Consider the following 21731-nt stretch of genomic DNA (forward strand, 5'->3'; position numbering starts at 1 on the left):
ACTCGGTTGACAAGCCATTATTTGCATGACATTACACATTCATAAGATGTCTTGTAATTACGTTGAGTTGTGAACAATCCACATTGTCAAAAAGTCTTATATGATTATGTGATTTGGCTATTATCTCTAATTTATTAAAGTTATTATCATGGAATACACAAGAATTAACTTCTATATATAGAATATGTTGAAATATATAATAATATTACTCCAGGTTGCTATGTAAAAATATATTCTGTATATACGAACAAATACTATATTATTATTATATTATTTGTAACAAAATATGATTTCCTATGTAGAATTTTATGGCGAATATGATGGATTCCTTGAAATTGTTATATTCCCATTCGTTCATAAGTTATAGTCAATATAATATCTTTGTTGAAAAAAAAATTATTCTGAAAAGATTAGTATATTAGTTTAGCTACGAATCAGGGACCAAAATAAATGCTATTTTCGTTCAATACACCCTAAAATACTACTTATAAGAAATTTGGAGCATATTCTAAGAGATGAAAAATTTTGTCAATTTTTCCATATATATACTCAGGAAAAATCGTGATTTTTGCCCATTTTCAGACTTTTTATTCTCATTTAATTAATAATAATGACATACATGTCAAAATATGATCTCCTATGTAGAATTTTAAGGCGAATATGCCAGATTCCTTGAAATTATTATATTCCCATTCGTTCATAAGCTATAGTCAATATTATATTTTTGTTGAAAAAATTTTATTCTGGAAAGATTAGCATATTAGCTTAGCTATGTATCAGGGAGCAAAATAAATGCTATTTTCGTTTAATACGCCCTAAAATACTACTTATAATAAATTTGGAGAATATTCTAAGAGATGAAAATTTTGTCAATTTTTCCATATATACACTCAGGATAAATCGTGATTTTTGCCCATTTTCAGACTTTTTACTCTCATTTAATTAATAATAATGACATACATGTCAAAATATGATCTCCTATGTAGAATTTTATTGCGAATATGCTGGATTCCTTGAAATTGTTATATTCCCATTCGTTCATAAGTTATAGTCAATATTATATCTTTGTTGAAAAATAATTATTCTGAAAGGATTAGTATATTAGTTTAGCTATGAATCAGGGAGCAAAATAAATGCTATTTTCGTTCAATGCATCCTAAAATACTACTTATAAGAAATTTGGAGCATATTCTAAGAGATGAAAAATGTTGTCAATTTTTATATATATATACTCAGGAAAAATCGTGATTTTTGCCCATTTTCAGACTTTTTACTCTCATTTAATTAATAATAATGACATACATGTCAAAATATGATCTCCTATGTAGAATTTTATGGCGAGTATGCTGGATTCCTTGAAATTATTATATTCCCATTCGTTCATAAGTTATAGTCAATATTATATGTTTGTTGAAAAAAAAATTATTCCGAAAAGATTAGTATATTAGTTTAGCTACGAATCAGGGAGCAAAATAAATGCTATTTTCGTTCAATGCATCCTAAAATACTACTTATAAGAAATTTGGAGCATATTCTAAGAGATGAAAAATGTAGTCAATTTTTCCATATATATACTCAGGAAAAATCGTGATTTTTGCCCATTTTCAGACTTTTTATTCTCATTTAATTAATAATAATGTCAAAATATGATCTCCTATGTAGAATTTTAAGGCGAATATGCCAGATTCCTTGAAATTATTATATTCCCATTCGTTCATAAGCTATAGTCAATATTATATTTTTGTTGAAAAAATTTTATTCTGGAAAGATTAGCATATTAGCTTAGCTATGTATCAGGGAGCAAAATAAATGCTATTTTCGTTTAATACGCCCTAAAATACTACTTATAATAAATTTGGAGAATATTCTAAGAGATGAAAATTTTGTCAATTTTTCCATATATACACTCAGGATAAATCGTGATTTTTGCCCATTTTCAGACTTTTTACTCTCATTTAATTAATAATAATGACATACATGTCAAAATATGATCTCCTATGTAGAATTTTATTGCGAATATGCTGGATTCCTTGAAATTGTTATATTCCCATTCGTTCATAAGTTATAGTCAATATTATATCTTTGTTGAAAAATAATTATTCTGAAAGGATTAGTATATTAGTTTAGCTATGAATCAGGGAGCAAAATAAATGCTATTTTCGTTCAATGCATCCTAAAATACTACTTATAAGAAATTTGGAGCATATTCTAAGAGATGAAAAATGTTGTCAATTTTTATATATATATACTCAGGAAAAATCGTGATTTTTGCCCATTTTCAGACTTTTTACTCTCATTTAATTAATAATAATGACATACATGTCAAAATATGATCTCCTATGTAGAATTTTATGGCGAGTATGCTGGATTCCTTGAAATTATTATATTCCCATTCGTTCATAAGTTATAGTCAATATTATATGTTTGTTGAAAAAAAAATTATTCCGAAAAGATTAGTATATTAGTTTAGCTACGAATCAGGGAGCAAAATAAATGCTATTTTCGTTCAATGCATCCTAAAATACTACTTATAAGAAATTTGGAGCATATTCTAAGAGATGAAAAATGTAGTCAATTTTTCCATATATATACTCAGGAAAAATCGTGATTTTTGCCCATTTTCAGACTTTTTACTCTCATTTAATTAATAATAATGATAGACGTTTCATAATATGATCTCCTATGTAGAATTTTTTATTTAGTTATATATTAATTATAATAGATTTGTATACTGAAAATATGCTGTCATTTCTAGAACTCTATATAGAATTTACCAGATCTGATATATTTTGCTGTATTTTAATGATGCTATATTTTTGTATTATATAACATATGATTAAAATATGTTTCTATATTAAAAAACTATAGTTAATGTATCAGATTTCTGGTTGAATGTTTTAGACAATGGTAATTTTCTTAATACCGTTGGAAGTTTGTCGGTGTGATAGGAAACTTTTAAATCCGAAATCGATATGAAACGGACCTCAATTGAAGATGTCGTCTTGCAAAAGTGTATGGAAAAACGGGAAGGGTTTTGCGGTGTTAGAATCGTCCGCCGTACAATCCCATGCGAAAACTGGTAAAAAACCTACCGAAACTTGGTTCATCACGAAACTTTAAATGTTTTTATTGCTGATGAACGTTTATCTACTTTTATTTCAGGGGGAGTAGTCGATGGTGGGTTTCCCCAACGAAAACAGCTATCACTCAGTTCTGAATAATCTCGGAAAGTCATCATAAAGGCGTTTAATTTGTACTTTCTGATTTAGGAAGACAAATTAAGGTAATATATTTCCAGATTTGTCTGGTTTTTTTCCCATTCGTCCAGCCTCTCGCCTGCTGTTTCTTTTCTTCGCGCCACCGTTTGTTTCATCTTCTGTCTAAGATTACATCTTTTAAATTATTGAGATTTATACTTAATGGACCTACCTGATTTTGACTCGTTTCCAATTTTAGGATTTTTTTTTCTCATCAAATAAACACGAAAACTCATTTATCTTTAAGGTTTTTAAATTTGACGTTGACAGAATCAAAGATCGTCGCAATATTATGTTTCAAAATGATGTCTCCGCCTTATTTTTATTTTAGTCATAAAGATACTAGATCTTTTTTTATTTTATTGTATTTACATTCGATAAATTATCAAGACTCCTGTCTTTGTGTTGATACATAATTATAACTTTGTCGTTTAAAAGTTATAACCTAAAACTGATCTAGTTTTAAAAAAATACAAAAAGTGCTGTTTCACGAAAACACTATGCATCGAGTCACAAGTCACAAATAAACGACGAGAAAGTTGATCTAATTACGCTTCAAATTGATCACTCAAACACCGTACAGTCTAGATCTAACCCCCTGTTACTGTCGGCTTAAAATATTGCTCTATGGAAAAAATGACTTAAATAAAAAAGTGATAGTGAAGGAAAGAGAAAATGCTAAACGATAAATGTGTCCAAAACATTAATATAATATTTTAGCTATTAATAATAGAGCAAAATAAATGCTATTTTCGTTAAATACATCCTTAAAAACCACCTATGATAAATTTCGACCATATTCAAACAGATAAAAAATGTTGAAAATTTTTCCTTATATATACTCAGGAAAAATAGTTATTTTTGCCCATTCCCAGCCTTTTTTCTCTCATTTAATTAATAATGGTAATACACTTGTGATAATATGCTTTTATATGTAGAATTTTATGGGGAATCTCCTAGTTCTCTTACAATTTCTAGATTCCCATTTATTTAAAAGTTATAGTGAATAATATATTTTAGTAAAAAATATTATTCTGCAAATATTAGTATATTATTTTAGCAGAGCATAGAGCAAACCATAGAGCAAACCATAGAGCAAAAAGAAATGATATTTTCCTTAAATACACCATTAAATATTACTTATATCAAAGTTGGAACTTATCCTAAGAGATCAAATACGCTAACAATGTTCCCATATATAATCAGGAAGAAATAATGATTATTTGCCAGTCTATACACCGTTGCACAAGTTACAAAAAACGATGAAAAAATTCGATGAAAGCATTCACACACGTAATCGCTTAGCTACCCACCTTACTGATCAGATCTAACCCCCACTTATCAGCGGCTTAAGCCTACTTTGAAAGGAAATAATAATTGTTAGAAAAAAGTCGAATTTTACCAAAACATTGTTTTATTAGTTAGGGATTTTTGTGTAACGTGACTGTAATTTTAAAAACATATAACTAGTCTATTGAAAAGTCCCCGGCCTAATACATAGATGGCGCTACTAGATTTAAATCCATATGTTTTTTAGTTAGCCCTAACCCTCAAAATATGGGTGTATAAATTTGACAGCTGTCGGATCATTAGTTTATTAATTATAGCATTTTGAGTGAAACAACTTTTGTTATTCTGAAAAATATCCATTTTTTTGGGAAAAGGAATTTCGCGTGTTGATAAAATATGGCTTTTTGAAGGGAAAAAATACATTTAAAGCAAAAACTTGGCCTGATGCCGAGTTTCCGAACATTGCCCCAGGAAAATCAACTATCAAGGATTGGTATGCTAAGTTTAGACGTGGTGAAATGAGCACCGAATACGGTGAACGCAGTGGATGCCCAAAAGAGGTTGTTACCGATGAAAACATAAAATAAATCTACAAAATGATTTTGAATGACCGTAGGTTGAAATTGAATAAATCGCAGATGCTCTAAAGATATCATCTGAATGTGTAAATCATATCATTCACGAATATTTGAGTATGAGAAAGCTCCGTGCAAAGTGCGATCAAGCGTAATAAACACCAGTTTTTGCGTCGATATGTGACGATGGATGAAACATGGCTCCATTATTTCACTCCGACGTCCAATTGATAGTCATTCGAGTGGACTGCACAGGAGAAACCGGCTCCAAAGCATGGGAAAACGCAACAGTCGGCTGGCAAGTTTATAGCGTCTGTATCTTGAGATGCGCACGGAATAATTTTCATTGACTATCTTGAAAAAGAAAGGACCACCAACAGCGAAGCATTATTGGGATGTTTAAAGGACGAAATCGCCGAAATCGAAGTGCTGCTTTACCAAGACAATGCACCGTGTCAAAAATGAATGTCCCATGAATCGGGTTTCGAATTGCTTTCTCATCCACCGTATTCTCCAGATCTGGACCCCAGCGACTATTTCCTATCCTCAGATCTCAAAAAAATGCTCGTTGGGAAGAAATTTTCGTCGAATGAAGGAGTGATCGACGAAACTGAGCCCTAGTTTGAAGCAAAGTACAAATCGTACTACAAAAATGGTATCGAAAAGTTGGAGAGAGCGCAGTGTATCACACTTGAAGGGAATTATGTTGAATAAAAAAACTAATTTTGCCTAAAAAACGTGTTTTACTACGGTAGGCCGGGGACTTTTTAATTAACCTGTTATATGCACTATTTACTATTTGAACGCTTCAAGATAACTTACAATAATATTACATTAACTTTCGATTAAATATTTATTACTCCTATAAGGTTCAAATAAAATGCACAGTATGTTAATACTGGTTGTAAAACTGGAATGAGAACTTGGACAATTTCTGATTTACCGGGAAGAATTTCTACAAGCGAGGGTATTCCCTCAAGTATACTTTACAACTTTATTGACGTGAAGAGTTCACTTAGTTCGATAACACAAAAAAGACAGTCTTGTTTCTCTGTCGTACGTTTAATATTGTACGACAAGTGTGTTTAACATAAACTTTTTCAATTAGAGAACTTAATTATTTTAATGGATTTACATGATAAAAACATCGAACAAACTTAATCCTAAACTCACTACAAATCTATTAAATCGACTATTGGATTTAGCCCGGAATATAATCTAACTTTATTTAATTAGTATGTTGATTAACATTTAGAAATATTATTGTTAACCACTGGACAACAAAAAAATATCAACTAACAATTGTTGTGTCATTTATAGGCTTATCTCATTTTCAATTATAACCATTAGTACCCGATTACAAATGACGTAAATAATATAGCTATTACTCTAGTATCACAAAGGGCTTTATGCCTGCAATACTACAATATGAATTTGCTAGTAATCAGATCAATACGATTTTAAAACTGAAGATAGACTTTTAGTTTTCATTAATTATTCAAATATTTGATCACTCAGTTTGGTATTTAATGTTAAAAGTATTATTTATTACAGATAATGTTTACCAATAAATAAACGATTTTTGTTTCAATAACAGAAAATTTCCAGGTAAACTTAGCGTTTAAAGAAATTCTTTTATTTATTTAAGTAAAAGAAATAATTCATGGGGAGTCAGAAGAGATAGTTATTCAGGGAATTTATTAAAATTCATAGAATAAAAGTCATTCCACGCATTTTGCAAGGTACGTATGGTTAAAAACCGTATTTAATTTGTGGAATTCTTTCGCCTTTGTTATGTTCGATTGTGCTTTTAGAGAGGGCGTTAAATCCACGACTAAACCGGGGTCTCAATGGCTTCCTCAGGCCCTTTTCTTATTTTACAAGTGGCAGGATTTCAACGATTTAACTCCTTCAGGTCCCGGGAATACACCGTTTTTGTACCGTTTAATTTGACGATTGTTATGTCTTTTGTATGTTTCGTTTGTTCCTACTGTTTAAATTGTACAAGTACCGAAATTAATTTCGATTCGTATTTTCGATAGGCAGGTGTTTTGTTCATTTTTTTTTGATGTTTCGGGAATGTTTCCAGTGAAAACGGGTTAGAGAAAATGTTTTTCTTACGGGACGACTTAAACAAATACCAAAATACTAAGCAGAGAACTGTTTAATATTAATGTGTTATTTAACTACATACGCAATTAATTTATACAGCGTAAAGTAATAAGAATATATAAGAAGTTGAAAATATAAGCGTCAAGATAGCAACGATTTGATCAGATAAAAACCCAGAAAATGGCAATCATAACTAAATTATTATCATTAAAATATTCATTCCTAGAAATCAATTTTCAATTAATATTTAGAATATTCGCCTTCTTGATAAAACATTAGGTATTATAAAATAATATTTAACAATTTATATACCTAAAGCAATATAAAGCCTAAATCATATGGCCAATAATATATTTTGTTAAGAAAGTGACGATACTATCTAAATTAATTATGATATTATAATATTTATTCTCAGAAAATGATTTTTAATTATTATTTAGAGTATTCACCGTTTTTATAAAACATTACTTATGATGAAACAATATTTAACAATTTATATACCAAAAGTATTATGTAACCTCAAATATAGGGCAATAAACTAGCTTGATAAGAAAATGCCTATCATATCTAAATTAATTATGATATTAAAATATTTATTCTCAGAAAATGATTTTTAATTATTATTTAGAGTATTCACCGTTTTTATAAAACATTACTTATGATGAAACAATATTTAACAATTTATATACCAAAAGTATTATGTAACCTCAAATATAGGGCAATAAACTAGCTTGATAAGAAAATGTCTATCATATCTAAATTAATTATGATATTAAAATATTTATTCTCAGAAAATGATTTTTAATTATTATTTAGAGTATTCACCGTTTTTATAAAACATTACTTATGATGAAACAATATTTAACAATTTATATACCTAAAGTATTATGTAACCTCAAATATAGGGCAATAAACTAGCTTGATAAGAAAATGCCTATCATATCTAAATTAATTATGATATTAAAATATTTATTCTTAGAAAACGATTTTTAATTATTATTTAGAGTATTCACCGTTTTTATAAAACATTACTTATCATGAAACAATATTTAACAATTTATATACCTAAAGTATTATGTAACCTCAAATATAGGACAATAAACTAGCTTGATAAGAAAATGCCTATCATATCTAAATTAATTATGATATTAAAATATTTATTCTCAGAAAACGATTTTTAATTATTATTTAGAGTACTCACCGTTTTTATAAAACATTAATTATGATGAAACAGCATTTAACAGTTTATATACCTAAAATATTATATAACCTTAAATATAGGGAAATAAACTAGCTTGATAAGAAAATGACTATCATATCTAAATTAGTTATGATATTAAAATATTTAGTGCTAGAAAACCATTTTCAATTAATGCTTAGAGTATTCACCGTTTTTATAAAACATTACGCATCATGAAGCAATATTTAACAATTTATACACCTAAAGTGTTATACAGCCTAAAATATAGAGCAATATACTATTTTACTAAGAAAGTGATAATCATATATACATTGATTATGATGTTAAATAATCATGATGTTAAAATATTTATTCTTATAATAACATTTTCAATTATAGTTTAAATAATTTACTAAAAATGCTGGCTGGCAATATTTAACAATTTATATATCTTAAATAAATAAAAATAGATAAGCGCCAAGACAGCAATGCTTTTTAACTGTTAAACCTCAGTAAAGCACCAAAATGCAGTAATGTATTTTATTAAGAACATTCAATCATAATTAAAATGATTATGTTTAATATGATTCATATTAATCATTCATATTCATTCCTAGAAAACCATTTTCAATTTTAGTTTTAACAATTTGCAAAAAATGTTTTATGAATGTTTCGCAGTACAAATAAGTTAACTGCTAATTAGATTATAATTAATAATAAATGTTGCTTTTATTAAGCATTTTATAGGTTATATTAACACATGAGAAAAAACAAGGGTAGAAGATATTTTTGAAAGCTCTATTAGTAACTTTCATTTCAATAAATAATCATATTGTATGCCGTTGTAAAATGTGCTTCGTCAAATATATAAAATATTTTTACATATTAGGTATTCATTCAATAAATAAATCTAAAATTCTACACAATTTATTTCGCATAGTAAAATGCATTTCAATTAGACATTTAAACGGAAAATATAGATATTAATTCGGCCAAAACTACATGTTCGTATTTCCTCTTTGCAAATAAAATATAAAGGCTCAATTATACTCCATAAATAAATGACCTCTGACCAAGCAAAACGCCGATATTATTTCCCAATTCCGATTTTTATTCCCCTATTTACTTAACGCAACATAGCAAAACATTTTATCAGTTTATCGAGTAATCGAAAGCTTTGTTAACGTTCTTAATTATCAAAAACGTTCTGTTCTACGTCCAATGCATTATTAATTGTTTTATTATTATTTGTAAACAATTTAGCAGGTAGCTTTTGGTTCGAAATTGAATTAGTGCAAATGTTTCGAAACGTCTGAACGAAAATAAATCAATCGCATTCGGTAAGTTCGTTAGGGATGTTTTTGCAGACGAGTTGTGCTTCCTCCGATGTGGTTTACGTGTTTCATCGTTGAGTAACTCCTTTATTCTGTCAACACGCCATGTAGTTCGATGTTTTTTTACAAATAAACCTCTCAGAAGTTTCTTGATTTTGAATAAACCGATGCTTGTCGCGTCCCATCTTGATTAGCCTTTCAACAATAATTCCTTGACTAATTTAACTGGCATCAGCTTGCGATGATTTTCTTCCACACTACCGAGTGTTCGTTTCACTTACATTTTTAAATCTGTAACGTCTCTCTTAACAATAATTTGATATTTACCTTATATCTTTGAAATTCACAGACCGAGGTTCTATGAAGTGTTTTATTTCTAAGGTAGGCTCAACATTATCCCCCCTATTTTAATACACATAATTTGTTTATTTGTAACTTAATTTATAAATAATGTTTATTTAAATTTCTCAATATTCGATATTTAGTAAAGTGATTTATTCGGGTAATCAGCAGCGTTGTCAACTTGTGAGGAATTTCCCAATCTGTGGGGAATCTCTGAGTTTTCTTTATAAAAATTAAATAGGTCAAGACCTGTGCTAGTATTTTATGTCATAATTCTACGTTGGCTTAGGCGAAATATAGGTTGGATTAAAAGCTGAAAAAAGTATGGAAATTTTGAAAAAAAATTGAAAATATACCTTGAGTTCATATTGCAGATTTCTATGGGACATGGTAAGAATTTTATATTACAACACATTTTTTATATATTTTATAACACATTTTATTAAGAAAATGTCAATCATACCTAAATTAATTATGATATTAAAATATTTATTCCTAGAATGTCATTTTCAATTGTTGTTTACATAGTTTAGTAATCGGCGTTTTCATAAAGCGTTAGGTATTATGAAACAATATTTAACAATTTATACACCTAATGTATTATATAGTTTAAAATATATGGCCAATAAACCATTTTATTAAGGAAATGACAATCATATCTATATGGAAAAAAGTGTAACGTTGATTTAAACGGCTTGAGACTTGTTTCAGTCCTTAAAATAATTTCAATATGAATTTGTAGTGAATCAGATTTTTCTCACCATTTTGAGAAATTTGATAAATTGGTGTTGGCAACCCTGGAAATCAAGGCTTTGTTTTTGGTTTTTTTTTGATAATTAAATTTCAATATTATAACCAAAACCATAAACATCCAATGACTTGCAGCATAATTTTAACGTGGGGTTGTATAATGATGCGATTTGTTATGTATAAACCCTTAATGTTAAAAAAGCGTTCATAAATGTTAGTTAACAGCGTTATAATTAAAAATAAATTAATATTGTGGCAAATACATTTAGGGGAATATATAAAATAAATTCAAATCTCGATGATAAATTATGTAGACAGGAACGATTAACTGTATCTAACCTGCAAATAGGGAATATCAAATTTAGAGCTTAAATATACAAATAAATATTTTAATCTATTTGATTTCTGATGCCGCAATGTAATTATAAGATACAATGATGCCTTAAAGGCCTAAACTTACGCCTGGTATATAAGTTATGGATTTGATAAGAATTCTGCACGTGACTTCGAATAATTGTAATATTCGCGCGGTATTTCGAGGCATTAAAAGTTTTCGGGGTAAACTTGACTATACCCAGGCCGAAATTTTAGACGAATAATCCAGAAAACATATTTTGTTAATTTTAAGTGGGCCGTCCTCCTTTTTTAGTATTCTACCGCTTTAATATACCCTCCCATCTAATACGTACCTTTTGTTCGGACAATAAAAACAGATTATACAAAAAAGGCCCACTTATAAAGAGCCATTTTTATTTCGCTGCCAGGGCCGCGTTGCGGAATTACCCGAATTGTGAACATTTATCGAAGGCCATTGAATCTTTTTTTTTTATATTTTAGGGTCAGTTTCCCACCATTTAAGGAAGTGTTATGGTATTTCTTATTATTGGCCATGAAACAAAGAACAAACAGTGGAAGAAACAATTTTTTTGAGAATTTTTTTTTATATCCTTTATTTACTTTCTCAGTAGATGTTTATTTATTTATTATTTATTATGATTTCAGTAACTTCAATAATATTGTGTTATTTCGTTTTTCTTGGAGTTGATGTACATCGATTGATATTTTGGAAAATGTCGACGGTGATAAGTTTGGTTCATCTCATGTTACGTTTTAAATATAAATATTTATTTCAATTATATTATGTCCCTGCACTTTAGACCTGACAACATTCCCTTCCCCACGATAAATAATCTTTCTTCCCAAGCCCTTACCCTCCTCTTGGATACTTATAATGAAATTTGTTCACGTGGTTCCTTTCCATCCTGATCGCAATATGGGCAAACCGTAGACGTCTCCCTCAAGCTACCGTCCTATTTTCCTCATCGACTATTTATGTAAGGTATTTGAGAGTATGATCCTCAATCGCATATCTTGGTTCCTGGAAACCTTTTCGTCAATATCTAATTTTCAGTCTGGGTCTCGCTCTGGTCGGTCCCCAGTTAAACTTTTGATAGGCTTAAGAAATGACATAAAATGCTTCCTCGGGCAGAAAACACCTCTGCTGGCACTAATATTGGATTTACAAAATTCATTTGATAGAATGGGTCTTTGATCATCAACAATTTCGACTGCTTCAGATTCATGGATAACATTGTGGACTTTGTCAAGGACCTTCTCAGCAACAGATCCTTTCGACACCGTTCGAGAGGTTTTCTCACCTCCACCTACCCGTTCTCGACTGAAGTCCCTCAGGCTTTAGTCCTAAGTCTCACCTTATAATTACCCTAGATTCAATAACCAAGTTTGTCGACTCCAAACTTTGGAGAAAGGCTCCTTTAAGGAGGTCCGTCCCTTCCGTCTCTCTTCTTCGTCCTCCTCCAATGTATTCCTTATCTCTTCTTCAAAGTTCTCTGTAATCCACTTCTGTCGGAGGCGTAACTATAACCGCGTCCATTCCTTCTCTCTCAATAACGTTCCAATATCAACTGTTGATCGTATAAGGTTATTGGAAGTACTTTTCGACAGCCGGTTGTCCTGATATCATAACACCAATGATCTTAAAACTCGCTGCGTAATTTCCTTGAATGTTTCCTGGAACAGAAATATAACCATCCGTACCCTCTCCTGCTCACTGTGAGTATAGTCCTCTTGTCCCTACTTCAGTCTTCAGTCAGTTCAGTCTTCATTCCTTAGTAGGAGAAAAAAGAGACAGACTCCTCGGATATCTACAAAAATCGATCATCTTCATAGATTCTAGAACATGCTAAGATAAGTATCTCTAACCAAATAAATATAAACACTTCCATATATATAATAACTATTTTTTTATAAAAACGTCGAATACTTATTTGTACTGCAAAGAGTAAAACAATTTTTGTATTTATTACTTGATTAAGATAATTGAAGTGCCTTTTTAGATAATTAATAGATTTTAAACAAAATAAATAGCCTTTAAAAAGATTTTATATAACCTTTTAACTATAATCTGAACTGGTACTGATCGACAACAACTTTTTCTGAACAAAATCTACAGGGAAATTTGGGAACGTCGAAAATACGACTTCTTCACTAGAAAATGGTAAATTATGCACGAGAAAGAACGGCGAATGGGAAAGAAAATTACTCTACTATGCAGATTCCCACTGAAGCCATTTTTATTCTCCGATAAAGATTATTCAGTTATCGGTTACAGATTCGTCCACATAACTAATCATTAAAGGTGATACGTTTTCATTTTACCCCTGTAAAAATCAAATCGATAATTACATGATAGTTTTAATTCATTTGATTGTTACTGTTGTTATTTATTATTATTTTTATGTCTTCAGATCTTTACTGAATTGTTCACTGGTTAAAATTAAGCATGTTATCATGATAAATAATATTTTAATAGTTAATAGTTAAAAATAGTTTCCAGCCTATTTCATTTTGTTCATAATTCATTACTTTATGATTGACACTTTCTTAAGTATTAGGTTTACTATTTGACCTTCTATTTTTTAATATCATAATTCTTATTTTTATTACATATTGTTTGTTGTAGTCCAAATATCTTAAAAAATTTAAAATTATATTTCGCAGAAGGGTTTTAACCTATTTGTGGAAAGGAAAACGAATCCTACCGAATCAGAAGTAAAAAACTAAGTTCCTTTCCCCAATTTACAGGCCGGGAGATCTCTGATTTTTTAATTACTTTGCTGTTAACTTGTTTAACCAGATGCTATCAAGATATGATTTCTTAGTCTGGGGTTTTTTCCCTTACATTCTAGCGCCTCAAATGAATGGGTCTTAGTTAAAATTCATTCGTTTTGAGGCCGCAGGCGAATTTTCTTTGATCTTTGCGACGATGTGGTAAAAGTTTAAGAGGTAAAAAATTCATTAAAAGTGGAAAGCAAAATAAATAAAGGTGAAAAGGGCTCCCTCCTAAAATGAGTTTAACTCATTAAATTTGCATGGAAAGCTCTGTATGTTATTGTGTTTTCAAGATTTTAATGTAGTATCCCTAAAAGGCCTTAACGAGGTTTCGGTTTTCGGTATATCCGAACGCAGGAATGTAGGAATCATCCCCTTTATTTTTAATATAACATGCAGTATTTAGACTTAAATAAATATTCGGTTCTCGTTTCGATTCAACAGCTTAATATTTCAACGCGAATTTATGATTTGCTATCTATTTTTTTATGTTTTACGACATATACATAAAACTGGTCATTCGGTACTTTTTTAATATGGTTTCTTATATCATAGTAATTATTAAGTAGGATACTTTTCATAATTTTTGTTGCAAATTCCAATTTATCTAATTCCTCAATAATCCAAGTCAAGTTCCCTAAATTGGAAAGAAAATGATTGATGATTCTCCACAAATATCCCTCAAAACTATTTCAAGAAATTAAACAACTTCCAACCGTTTGAATATTTATTTTTTATTTTCATAATATGGAATAAAGTATATCGTCATTAATTATAACGTTACAATATTTTCATATTTTTAATATGTTTCTGACTGAAACAAAGTGTTGAAATTCATTAGCAGTCAAAGTACATAAAAGTACATACTTCCACCATACTCTCCAGACGTACTCCCTCAGGCTATCAATTATTTCGATGAATATATTTTCAATTAAATACAACCTGGTAATAATATCCGGACCTATTAAGAAGATCCTACCCAAAATATCGAGAGTTGGAAAAATGAGCTAAATCAAAATTGTATGTTATCATTTGTTACAGGACATACATATAACAACGTGTCATAACAACATTAAAAGGGAAATGAGGATGAAAGTCGTTGAATATTATTAGGATCTATTGGGGGATATACTTTATGTGATTTTTTTATTGATATGTATTGAGCAAAATAAAGGTTTTGTATCTACAATTTGGTTATACAATCTGTCATACAGTCAGTTTATCGAAAATTGAACGCATAAACTATAACTGTACTTTCGTCGAGTCAATTGTAAGAAGTATTGTTAAAAGTGCCAAAGAGCTACAGGTTTTTCCTACCAAACCCTTAAAGATGTAAAACTAGGTTCAGAAATGGACTTGAGAAGACCATTTACTTCAGTTTTACAATGATAAAATTGTAATTCTTCCAGAAAGTGACACAAAAGAATGACACATATATCACTGTTTAGTGTTTTAAATTTATATAATTATTTATTCTAATCTCAGCTCAGTATAAATACTGCACCTCATACACTAATGAAATTAAAGGAAAAAAAGTTTACTAATTATACGAACGGTATGTAAACAATAAAAAAGTAATAATGAAAAAAATCGAACGTATAGGTTAAGTCAAGTTAGGTAAAAGGATTTAAACAGAGTTAATTAAAAGATCAGGGTTAGGGTAGGCCTTATAGAGATATTTTGCGGTCCTTAAGGGTTTAAGTAAACGATCCGTTCTGATTTTCACGCTCAAAACGGTCAGTCCAGGGCTGCCCTAAATGTTTATTGTTATTTGATGCCTGTCGACGGACACGGACTTCCAATTGCCCCTTTTCAACAGAAATTTTGTAGCTATTTCACCTTATTTTATCTCTTTTCTTGCTTTCAGCGTGTCATCGATTGCACAAAGGACAGAACTGAAATCACTTGAATTTGTACTTTATTACATGCTATTACGTTCGGTAAAAAATAGCATTTTATTTGTAATGGCGCGTTTTATCTATCATACGAGGAAACATAAAATAATTCATCCAATACAAGATAAAGAAAACGACATCTGTTCTTCCTATATATATATGATTCACACTTAATATCAATCGTTTCATTATTCAAGAACTTATCATGAAACAATCGTATTTTAAATTAAAATATTAGTTAACGAATAAACTAAAATTAAAATATATATATATAGCTATTACTAAGAGAATTAATTAATTTATGAATAATTTATATATATATATATATATATATATATATATATATATATATATATATATCTTTATCATGAAAGCCTTGCATTTTATTTTATAATGAAACTATTAATTAATTAAAAAAGCGTCTTATCTTGATAATACAAATTAAAATAAATTAAATATATAGTAAGTTAATTCGTTAATTGATCTACAATTAAATTAATTGGTCATTAGCACTTAATTAATCTGAAATTGACAATAAAACCAAAAACCGCTTGTTGTTTCTGATATTACATTAATGGATCGAAATTAACTTAACGAATTCATTATCATTGTAATCATAAAGGGAGGAAAGGTTACGGCAATCAGGTAAAACACATAAAATGTCATTGAATATTCAGGCGGGAAGCCACGAAGGAAAGGATTCGATGGGAAGGATTTTATTACAACGCAGGTAAAGCGATGAAAATGAAATATTTGTCTGGCGAGAAATTATTTACTTACCTTATAGGTGCCGAGATTCTTGACTGAACAAGCAAATTTGACATTTCGTCCCGCTGCGACGGTTATATTCTCAATTACATCCGTGAACTCCGGTTCTTCCACCACAGCTGAAATAACATCAAAACTATTATATTACGCATGTACATTAAAATTACACTAACAATATTTTACTCATTCATAACTATAATTCAATAATTTCATCGTTTTTCTATAGATGGTTATTAGTTGACGAAAAAAAACATCTCGTTATTTACAGATAATTTTGCAATTACTAGATAACAAAACCAAACTTAAACGTATATACCGTCAGTTATAGTTAGATTATTTTATATGCATAACAAAATAAACAATTTGTAATTAGAATTATTTTAAATCATAATCGTGCATAATTATGCAATGTGTGATAGTCATTTTCTTATTTTAAATATAAACTCTCATATTTTAACACAATTCTAGGTATTTTTTTTAAATACTACATACTAAAAACTATATACTGTATCCTATGCTATATCCCACTAAGTTAATGTATCAGTAGTAGTTGGTTTACTTTATACGTAGAGCAATATAAACATTTCGCAAAAAAAATCGTGCATAACTCTGTAAGGTATGATACTCATATTCTTACTCAAATATATAATCTCAAAAAATCTTGTTCACTACAGGTCATTGTGTGCTACTAGATAGTGCTTACTCAAATCTTACTCAGTATAGCAACATTAACATTATGCAAATGAAATTATTTTAATAATAATTATGCATAATCCTCAAAAGTATAATGATCGTTTTCTTTTTCTAAATATATACTAACAAAAATCTTGTTGTTTAAAGGTTATTTTGTAGCTACTAGATACGCAAACATATGTATCATGTGATTCTCTATATTCTACTAAGTATAGCAACATTAACATTATGCAATTGAAATTATTTCAATAATAGTTGTGTATAATTGTATAAAGTATGATGATCATTTTCATATTCTAATTATAAACTCGAAAAAACAGCTCAATATTTACAAGTAATTTTATAGGGACTAAATACTAAAACTACATCCATTTATCATATTCTCCAGACATTAGCTCCTACTGTCAATTGTTTGTCAAAAAAATGAGAAATCGAAGTTATTACACAATATGTTTTGACCCTAAGCTCATAACATATATATAACAATATTGCTACAGTATAAAATTAAGGCAATTAACTCAAGTCGAATATATCTTATTAACGTTGTATGAATCTAGAGGTCGACTATGTTCGTTCTGAATTATTTAAAGTGCCTCTGCCAATTTCTGCAGCTTGCTAATGTCAAATACTATGGCAGAACTACAACCCGTATTTTATTTAGATTACTTGCCCATCGGGTAGCGATGTATCAATGAATGTTTCAAATTTTAAATGATTTAAGTGTCAGCAGAGTGAAATGAATTACCTTTCTTATGATAATACTAGAACTGTAACTTAATTGTTAGAGCTGTATTAATTTTCAAACATATAAAAATAAAATGTAATGGAAAGAATAATCGACGAAAATATGAAGAATGACAAATATATTCATTGGAATAACCGAAAGTGGAAACTTTGTTTTCATTTGAGTAGAAAAATGCATCCATAAAATAAGAAAGTGCTTCGAGCTTGTGGCAAGGAAAATTTACTTTTGAAAATTTAATGGTAGAATAATCCAAAACCGAAGTGTGAATCCGCGCTATCAAGAAACGGAATAATTCACAACACGTTTACTATGACCGAGAAAGCGAGAGAAAAAAAACGGAAGAAGAAGCGGAAGAGTTCAGTTTCGAATTTGTGAATGTCCCTGTTTAATTTTTTACCTGTTTAAATTGATTTATGACTCTACAGCACGTACAGTTTTCCTCTGAAATATTTATTTTCAGTTTATAAAGTTTCCGCTTCTGACCTCCGAATCGCTGTCTTTGTAAATCTCAAAACGTTTGTTTCACTTTTGGTTTACGGAACAAGCAAAAACTTAATCCGAATTCCCGCGCTGGAGTTTTGTAATTTCTAATGATTTTAGCTGAAACCGACTAAAAAGTCACGAAATATTTTATAAACAATCAATTATAAAAGTATTATTTAAAAAATCTGATTACCAAGAAAGTGAGTTAATTTTAAAGCCAGTATACGGATTTTTCTTTATTTGGGTTAAGGTATCAAAATGTAGAGAAGTGTTGAGATATTATTTAGAATAAAAATCCTCTACAATGTACTCACAATATTTGTACCTACATCTTCCAAATTTCCTACAATAACAATTTTTCGTCAGGTCTGATGACGATATTATGGCTCAAATGGGATCCTATCCAATGCTATTTTGGACATTTTAACTCAATAATTGTTCTGATGAAAAAACGTTTGTAGTTCTTAGACTATAGTCCGCTTCACTGTTGTGTCGGTGTGTTGGATATGCCATTATACTTCGTTGCATTTTCACGTTATCAAAACGACGCATCTATCAAAAAATCCCTACATTTGTTGAAATATAAATCGTGGTACGAACACATTATATTACTATTGACGAGAGTGATAATGACACTTTATATGGGAAAACAAAATTGTTGCTTTTACTATTTTCCTCTCGGATTTTATTTATTTTCTCACCATATGAATCTTCCCTCAACTTTTACAAATATTTCAACACCAAAATTAGCCAAATCGGCCTAGCCGTTAACAAGTTTTAACAGGATTAACAAATTCAATAAGCAGTTTTTTAACATTTTTCAAAGCATACTTTTTAAATATCAGGGTTTATCTGGACTGGAACTACAATATAACGTGGGCTCCGAACCACGGTCCTTGACAAAAACCTGCGGACTGGCCTCAGACCAATCTAGAGACCGTCCCTGAAGACATCCGGTCTTACCCAGCCTGGTTACCGGCATCACTGGGATGGTTATTCCCTGTGAAATTTTCCACTGTTGCCTATAAAGATATTTATATTAACAATCATAAACATAAAGTACATCCATCCATGCCTCAGCAGGATTAGACTATCGCAAATAAGCTATAATATATATATATATATATATATACATATATATATATATATATATATATATATATATATATATATATATATATATATATATATATATATATATATATATATATATATATATATATTAGTTTTTTTGTACTAATAATAACTTAAGCCGTGTTATTTACGAAAAATCCTGTTTTAAAGGCCCATGAGGCCAATGGAGTTATGCCAAAGCAAAGAAGAAAATTATATTAAAACGGATGAATATTTCCTGTATGCCTACGTTCTCATCTTTCATTTCTAAGTTGGAAAGAATTTTAATAAAACGTCTCGACATTTTAACATTTAAAACAGAGGCGAACCTAATTGACAAAAACCGAATTAAATAAAAATAAAGTAAGAGACGCAATGGCAAACGCTCCGCGTAATTTCAAATGAAATTCTTCTTCTTCTTTTCGTTGCTGATCCAAAACAATACGGATTTGCGTTCGAACGCGAGAAAGACCGGAAAAAAATAACGGCTAAGTGTGATAATTAGGGATAAGGATCGTAAACGTGGCAAAGGCTTAACGGAATTTTCTTGAGGTTAATTCGTTGCTTTCGGATATCTTTAATTCGTTAGAACATTTCCGATGTTCATCGTAACACGCGACATTTAAATCTTTACTCGTTATCGCTTTATTTTTCGGATTTTCCTCTTGTACCCTTTTAGTTTACCCATTAAAAGAGACAAATTTTCCTTTTGTTTCGCATTATCCCCTACAACAATCTTAACGACCCCAATGGAATTTATTTCAACCGATAAATATTCGATTTAGTGATTATTTTATATCACCCTATGTTTTAATTTAAAACACGTTAAAACGAAATAATTAGTGAAATTGAATTAATGATTAATAACAAACTTGCAACTAGTCAAACATCAAAATATATCACACTTATATCCTGCAAAACGAATTAACCGAACTTTCAAAATGGTTTAAAAAAACAACTCAATAAATCAGCAATCATTGTTAATAATATCTATTAATATTATTATCTATAAATTAATATCTGTCTTGAAATATAAATTTTAGATCACTACATAGTATAAAACAAAGTCGCCTTTTCTGTCCCTATATCTCTATGTGCGCTTAAATCTTTAAAACTACGCAACGGATTTTGATGCGGTTTTTTTCAATAGATAGAGTGACTCAAGAGAAAGGTTTATATGTATAATACATGCATAATATACTAAGGCAACATTGCTAATTTTAGAGGTTTCTAACGTGATGTCGTAAATTAACCTATTTTTTAGGCTTATTTAGCAATTAGCAAAAACGCTGCCTAACCCTACGAGTTAGATCAAATTAATGTACTACAGTATTGTACACCATAAAAAGGTCTACAAAAAAGTCCGCGATGGTATATGTTTAACTTTTAGGGATAACCCACATAACCATTTTTATTGTTTACTTTTTACGTGAGAAAATGGCTTATTTACGAATCTATTTTAAGCAATACGGCATTAATCCTTATCGAATTAAGTACCTTAAATACAGTGTGCAATTAATATAGATCAATTTAATATAGATCAATATGGTTCCTACAGCATGTAAATTAAACAAATATTTTCGGAGATATTGCAAATTTAAAATTTGCGTTTAAAAATGTGTAATGTAATAAAAATTGTATGAATTTAGATATTCCAAAGATAGCAGGAAATCTTCATAGTAAGTATAGGGGAAGAGGAATTGTTTTACTCCAAATTTAATGCGTGCAGGCCAAGGGCAGTAATGAATGAACCAAAAATACTGGATCGATTTTAATCATGTTTTCATTGAGTGACATAGGCATATATATTTTATGCCCGTGCAAAGTCGGAGCGGACCGCTATGTTTTTATATACAACGTTCATATTTTTTCTGTAGTGTATTTAATTTAGTATCAGCATTGCACCCGTGCAAAGCCGGGGCGGGTCGCTAGTATAATATAAATATAAGCCAGCAATTATAACAAAGCATTTTGTAAAATCATAGTAAAATACATAGTTTCAAAGTCTCAAAGGCTTTGAAAAGCAAAGGTCCGTCACACCAGATATTAAACAGCTTATTAC

The 21731-nt window shown here is 29.6% G+C and overlaps 1 protein-coding gene across 4 annotated transcripts in view; it reads right to left on the minus strand.

Moving 5' to 3' along the window:
- The window catches only part of LOC143197109 (lachesin), a 157103-nt gene that overhangs the window by 108007 nt on the left and 27365 nt on the right, over positions 1 to 21731 (minus strand). For all 4 annotated transcript variants that reach the window (XR_013005929.1, XR_013005928.1, XM_076405280.1 and 1 more), the window contains exon 2: positions 16648 to 16754. The gene's annotated coding sequence lies outside the window, so the exon portion shown is untranslated. The remainder of the gene's footprint in view (positions 1 to 16647; positions 16755 to 21731) is intronic.

This window comes from Rhynchophorus ferrugineus, unplaced genomic scaffold (genome assembly GCF_030347505.1).
Source record: "Rhynchophorus ferrugineus isolate W39M unplaced genomic scaffold, kcgeb_rfMv2 rfM5, whole genome shotgun sequence".
Lineage (NCBI taxonomy): Eukaryota > Metazoa > Arthropoda > Insecta > Coleoptera > Curculionidae > Rhynchophorus > Rhynchophorus ferrugineus.